At 41.1% G+C, this 6,153-nt stretch overlaps 1 pseudogene; it reads right to left on the reverse strand.

Annotated features, from left to right (window-relative positions):
* Positions 1-1,861: 1,861 nt before the first annotated feature.
* LOC108306283 lies at positions 1,862-4,865 on the reverse strand (annotated as a pseudogene).
* Positions 4,866-6,153: the final 1,288 nt, after the last annotated feature.

The following is a 6,153-nucleotide window of genomic DNA, read 5'->3' on the forward strand; positions in this document are numbered from 1 at the left end:
CCTCCTCCTCTCCCTTCTCTCTCATCATGTGATGCTTGCTCCCCTGCACCTTCCCCCAGGAGTAGAAGCTTCCTGAGGCCCTCACTGGAAGCAGATGCTGGTGCCACGCTTCTTGTACAGCCTGCAGAGCTGTAAGCCAAATAAAATTCTTTTCTTTGTAAATTGCAGCCTCAGGTATTCCTTTATAATAACACAAACAGACTAAATTTTGTTTTGAAAAGTTGATATTTAAGAAGCATTAGTTTTAAAAGAAGAAAAGTGGACGAGCATATTCATATTTGATATTCTAAGGGAATGTTAAAATAATTCCTGTAAATACCTAACATAGACCTCACATCTGTCCCTTTCTCCAAGTTGTACTACTATTAATATTGGTTCTCAATTAATACACATGAACGATTTCCTTTTTTCTCTCTCTTTTCCCTTACATGCACCAAAATGGTCATGTGATCATGTCTCACTCTCACTCCAAGCAAATTGAGGAATCTTCACTGTCAAATGAATAGAATCAATTTTTTTTTTTTTGATGAGTCTTGCCCTCTCACCCAGGCTGGAGCGCAGTAGCACGATCTCAGCTCACTACAACCTCCGCCTGCCAGGTTCAAGAGATTCTCCTGCCTCAGCCCTCCAAGTAGCTGTGATGACAGGCTAGCACTATGGCACCCAGCTAATTTTTGCATTTTTAGTGTCGAGGGGATTTCACCATGTTGGCCAGGCTGATCTCGAACTCCCAACCTCAAGTGATCCACCCACCTTGGCCTCCCAAAATGCTGGGATTACAGGCATGAGCCACCGCACCCGGCCTAGAATTGATTCTTTAAAAAAACATTCAAACCTCTCCCTGAACTATATTCTCAGACTTAATAGCAAACACTTCTGATCCCAGCGCATCACTGCAACCTAACGTCACTCATCACCATCTCTGAACATATTCCACAAATCCCATAATCCTTCAACTAGCAGATTAATTCCACCTTCTCCATTCTGGATGAATAGGGACACCTTGGAGCAAATTCAAAAAAGTAGCAACAATGATAGACAGGGGCCTTAAAAGCATGTTCTTTAAGGAAAGTTTGAAGAAATTGAGATGCTTAACCATGGAGAAGATTTAATGATTGGAGTGTTGTCATGGGAAAATAGATTACACTTGTCGGCCAGGTCCAAGAGCAATAGCCATGGCCAATTCTTGGGAATTAGAAGAAGACACTTTTGGCCAAAATGACTAAGATCTATTTCACCAAAGACTGGTAGAATCTTTCTTGTATTTTTTAATTAAAAATTATTTTTAATCAAAAAAGAATTCATGTTCAGTTATAGGATTTTTTTAATTGAAAAGAATTCTTTTTTATTTGAAAATTAAAATTCCTTTCAATTAAAAAAGAACCTTGTAATTGGAAATAATTCTTTTTTAATTAATTCTTTTTTAATTGTTCTTTTTTCAATTCAAAATGGAAAATGTTTAAATCTATCAAAGGCTGTGCTATTTGCTTTTTACATGCATCATCATATGTGAGTCATTTAACAAGTCTGATAGTTGTTATAATTCCCATTTCACATAAAAGAAAAAAAGACATTTAGCTTAAATACCTTCCCCAATATATCACAGTTAAAGACTTGGCAGAGGCGGCATCCAAACCCACTTCCGTCTGACTGCAGAGTCCATGCTATCCAGCACCTAGTAACTTGCCCTAGTCAACCGCTCATCTTTGGAAGTGTGAAAACAAAGTCTGGATTATACTCAGGGGAACAATAGAATGGGATGCTAAGCAGCTGATGAGCAGTTGAATGAAAACATCTTTTTATTGTCAGTGTTCAGTTTCCTTTAATGATCCCCATCTTCGTGAAGGGCAGGTACAGGCTGCTAGGCAATAGTGAAAAATGATCTCTTGGAAATCTTGCCCTGACTGAAGGATTGCCCAAATGCTTGACAACCCCCGCCCAGGAAAAGTACTCTCCAACCAGTACTCTCCAATCCAGCTTCTGCCTTTTATATAACTTAGAGTCCACCTGCCAATCTGGACTCAGCGGAAAGGCAAAATCCTGGCCTTGGAAGACCCAGACTCCAGAAATGGACCTACTATTGTTGATTCCAAAGAAGATGACAGTGGCAAAGGCATCTTCTTCAGCTTATCCAATGGCTGGAACATTCTAGCGATTCATGAAGAACTCATGAAGGTCTGGAGGAGTTCTTCATGAGAACTTCAGGGAAGCGATACTCAGAGTACCACAGGTACCAGCCATCTTTATCAAAGTGCTCCCCAAAACATGGCAGTGCCTCAAAGAGTGGTCCTTGATGTAGTACTTGTGCTTAAATTCATCCAGCTTAAAGATATTCTTGAGCTGCTCACATTCCTTCATCTCCGCCTCAGAAGCAGGGACGGCCACCTTTTTCCCCTGCTTCTCCTCCTTCCACTCCTTCTTTTCTTCCCATGAACCCTTCCCTTTCCATGGAGCGCCCTTTTTAGGCTGGCTCTCTGCAAACATTTTAGCATCAAAGTGGGCTGTGTTCTCACATAGTTTGACTTCCACCCAAGACAGCCCGGAACAGGGGCTGGTAAACGTAGGTGAGGAACCAGCAGTTGGTAATGGGAAAGGCCTGGTAGAAAGAAGGATCTAGAACCTACCTGCTTATAGAGTCACAACAAGGTACAGATAACTATGTCAGCCAATGTCACTTGTTCACCCACCAGAAAAGTCCCCATCTTCAAGTGAGCATCCAGCAGCCCCAGACCTCACCTCACCTCCTCCCCTGCTTCCTGGGTGGCCTGTTTGTTGCGGTGCATTTTGCCCAAGGTGGGAACACCCAAGTACTGGCCAACATCAACAAAGCTCACTCATGCACCGTCTGGGCTGCCGCCTCTGGAACATTTCCCCTCAGCTCCTCATTGCTCACACAGGTGGCAATAGCACTGCTCTCTCATACAGAGAATCCATCGTCACCCTCAAATGCTAGAGTCTTGTGGGAAGAAAATCCAGGGGTACGGTTGGTTTGGCCAAAGTGGAAAATGAAGTGGTGCGCAGAGCACGTGAATCTGAGCCCCGCATTACTGAGCAGGGATGAGGACCTGCTCATCATACACTTGCCCTCTAGTTTTCAGGACATGTGTTCAGGCTCCCAGCCACCTTGGTGATTACATAGAGAAGAAGGCCAGTCTCTCTACACTGCAGCAAAATAAACAAAAACATCTTTTTTTTTCTTTTGAAACAAAGTTTCGCTTTTGTCACCTAGCCTGGAGTGCAATGGCACGATATCTGCCCACTGCAACCTCCGCCTCCCAGGTTCAAACAATTCTCCTGTCCCTGCTTCTGGAGTAGCTGGGATTACAGGCACCAGCCACCACACTCAGCTAATTTTTATAGTTTTAGTAGGGACCAAGTCTTACTATGTTGGTCAGGCTGGTCTCGAACTCCTGATCTTATGTAACTCACCTGTCTTCACCTCCCAAAGTGCTTGGATTGTGGGCGTGAGCCTCTGCATCCGGGGGAAAACATCTTTGAGAACAATTACAACTGTGAGATTTTAGCCTTCCAAATCACATGGGAACTTTAAGTTTGGATTAGTTTTACGACATTCAGAGATGAGTTTAACAGGATAGTTATGATGGAAGCAGCAGAATTAGCGAACGCAGAGTGTAATTTCTTCCTTTATCCTATGTATGCCAGCATTACAGATGTGTCTTATTCTGCTTTATATTAGAGTTCTTTACATTTAAGGTACTTCAGAAGTGGACATGGGATGTCAACGCCCATGTTTCACAGACATGCAAGCCTTTGGAGAGATGCAGAACCTGATGGAATCTATTTCCTTTCATTCTACCATCTCCAGGCACCACTATAAGGCTCATCCCACCATTACACTGAAATTTTTTCTGTAGGTGAGTAAAGACTTCCTTGTTTCTAGATTAGTAAAGCATCCCAAACTTTATCTTCTTAGATCTCTAAGCAGTAGCCAACACACCAGGACAGTTCCTCTTTTCATAAACTCTCTCTTTCCTTGGTTTCTATGAGATCTAAGTATGCTTCTTTTTCTTTTTTCTCTTGAGTAGCCTTTTTGAAGTTTCTCCTGCAGGGCTTTCTTTCTATGTGTGATGCTCAAGAGCACCTAAGTGGTCTTCTCTTCTAATCCTACCCACTATCCCTGGAGAGTCTCATCTGCTCTATGGTTTTTGTTTTGTTTTTCTTTTTGTAAAATGATGACCCCAAATCCATCTCTCAAGTGAAGCCCTCCCTTCTGGTCTTAAGGTTTCTATTTACTCATACAAAATTCCTAATTACCAATCATCTCCATTGTAAAGTCTCAGAATCACTTTAAATTCAACATGTCCAATATGGAACCCATGATCTTCCCCTTGTCCCCACTGTACCTAGCTCTCTTCACTGGGTATCTACAGTGCTGGGTAATATACCACAACCACACTGCCACCAAAAACAGAAATATACTTGACATTTCTTTTGCCCTCACACGACAAATCGAGTCATCACTGACACCTGTCAGTGGGACTGACTGAATATCATTTGAATCTAGTAGTTCTCTATTGAAATGGCAATGCTTCAGGGAGGCACTTTGTAATTCTATGGAGGACTGAATGTCCTGGTGGTGTTGTACCCATATTCAAATATGTATTATGTTGTTACTTATTTTAATTCTTATTAGTATTAGTTTTAAATTTTTATGAATTTCTGAAATTATGTGTGTTAGTAGGATATTTCATCTACTGATTTTAATAGAATGGAAGGTATATTACAAAATATATATCAAGGTTGCAGCATTAACGTTGATAAAGTTACAAAAACTTACTGCTCAAGTCCATCGACTTAGTTACCTTACCACTGGCTCTAACCCCATCTCCAAGCACTATCGTCATGGGCATTATTATGATAGCAATGTGATTATAATGGTAATAATGATTTCCTAAATGGTCTCTTTGCCTTCAGTCTTAGCTCACTCTCATTTTCTACTACTGATCAAAGAAACTGGAAAATATAATCTGATCATGTCACTTCTCTATTTAAAATCCTTGCATATTGCTCTTAGAAAAAGTCCCAACCATTTTAAAAACTTCACAGAATTCTGGGTGAGTCAAGCCCTAGATATTTTTCAGTTTCTCTTTACTCCACTCCGTGACACCTTACTTCAAGTGCCTGTGCCGCTGAACTACTTAAGTTTCTCATTTGTTGTCATGCTTTTCCCTACCTGTAAACCCTTGCCTGACTCCCACTTATCTCTCACATCTCAGCATAGATAACTTTCCTTGGGGAGATTTCCTTTGTCTTCCTTTACCTGTGCACAATATTCTATTACAATAATTATAATGCTGAAGCATAATTCCCTGCTGAGTTTGTTTGTTCCCCACCCCCCTGACTAAAATGTAGGTTCCATGGTCACAGAGATCCAATCTACTCTTGTGCACAGTATATTTCCTGATACTTTGCAGGTTACAAAATATCTGTTGACAAATGAACAAATCAGATAAATAAGCATGTGAACAGGAACCGGGTTCCCATATTTCGGACTGGAACCCTGTTGGAGGCATTTTTATTCATGATTTTCATATCAGATAGAAGTGAGTTTAAGCCCTAGCTCTGCCACTTACTAGTACATTGACAATAGAGTAGTTAATTAAAATGTTTTTTCTTTTTAATAATTTATAAAATGAGAATAATAACATCCACGCTGACCTACATTTAGGGGTAGGGTAATTGTAAAGAAAGCGTGAGTTCCCACCTGGGAGCAGGCATTAGGAATGGGATTTATTTGTATTATACTCTATTGAGCCATTCAATCAAGAGAGACAAAAGGATACCTGATAGTGCACAACCTGTTTGGGGTTGTTGTTTTTTAAATGCACCTTTGGGCTCTGGGTTGTTGTTAATGCCAGCTGTTCACAGATCAGTCACAAATAGCTTGGGGAAGGAGGCACGTAAAGAATAAAGGGTGGTGGCCAGATTACTTCTAGCCATCCTCATGCACAAACACATACCTGTCTGTCATGTATGGAAATGCCTCAGAATGTGGGCCCAGCCCAGACTTCAACAAAAGCATCTGGTTTCAAAGATTGAGGGAATATAAAAACAAACTCAGAAATCACTTCTTCAGTCACAGAATGCCAGGGCTAGAAGAAACTCTAGTCATTATTCCACCCAACCTTGTCA

Source organism: Cebus imitator, unplaced genomic scaffold (assembly GCF_001604975.1).
Source record: "Cebus imitator isolate Cc_AM_T3 unplaced genomic scaffold, Cebus_imitator-1.0 Scaffold71, whole genome shotgun sequence".
In the NCBI taxonomy this organism is placed as follows: Eukaryota; Metazoa; Chordata; class Mammalia; order Primates; family Cebidae; genus Cebus; species Cebus imitator.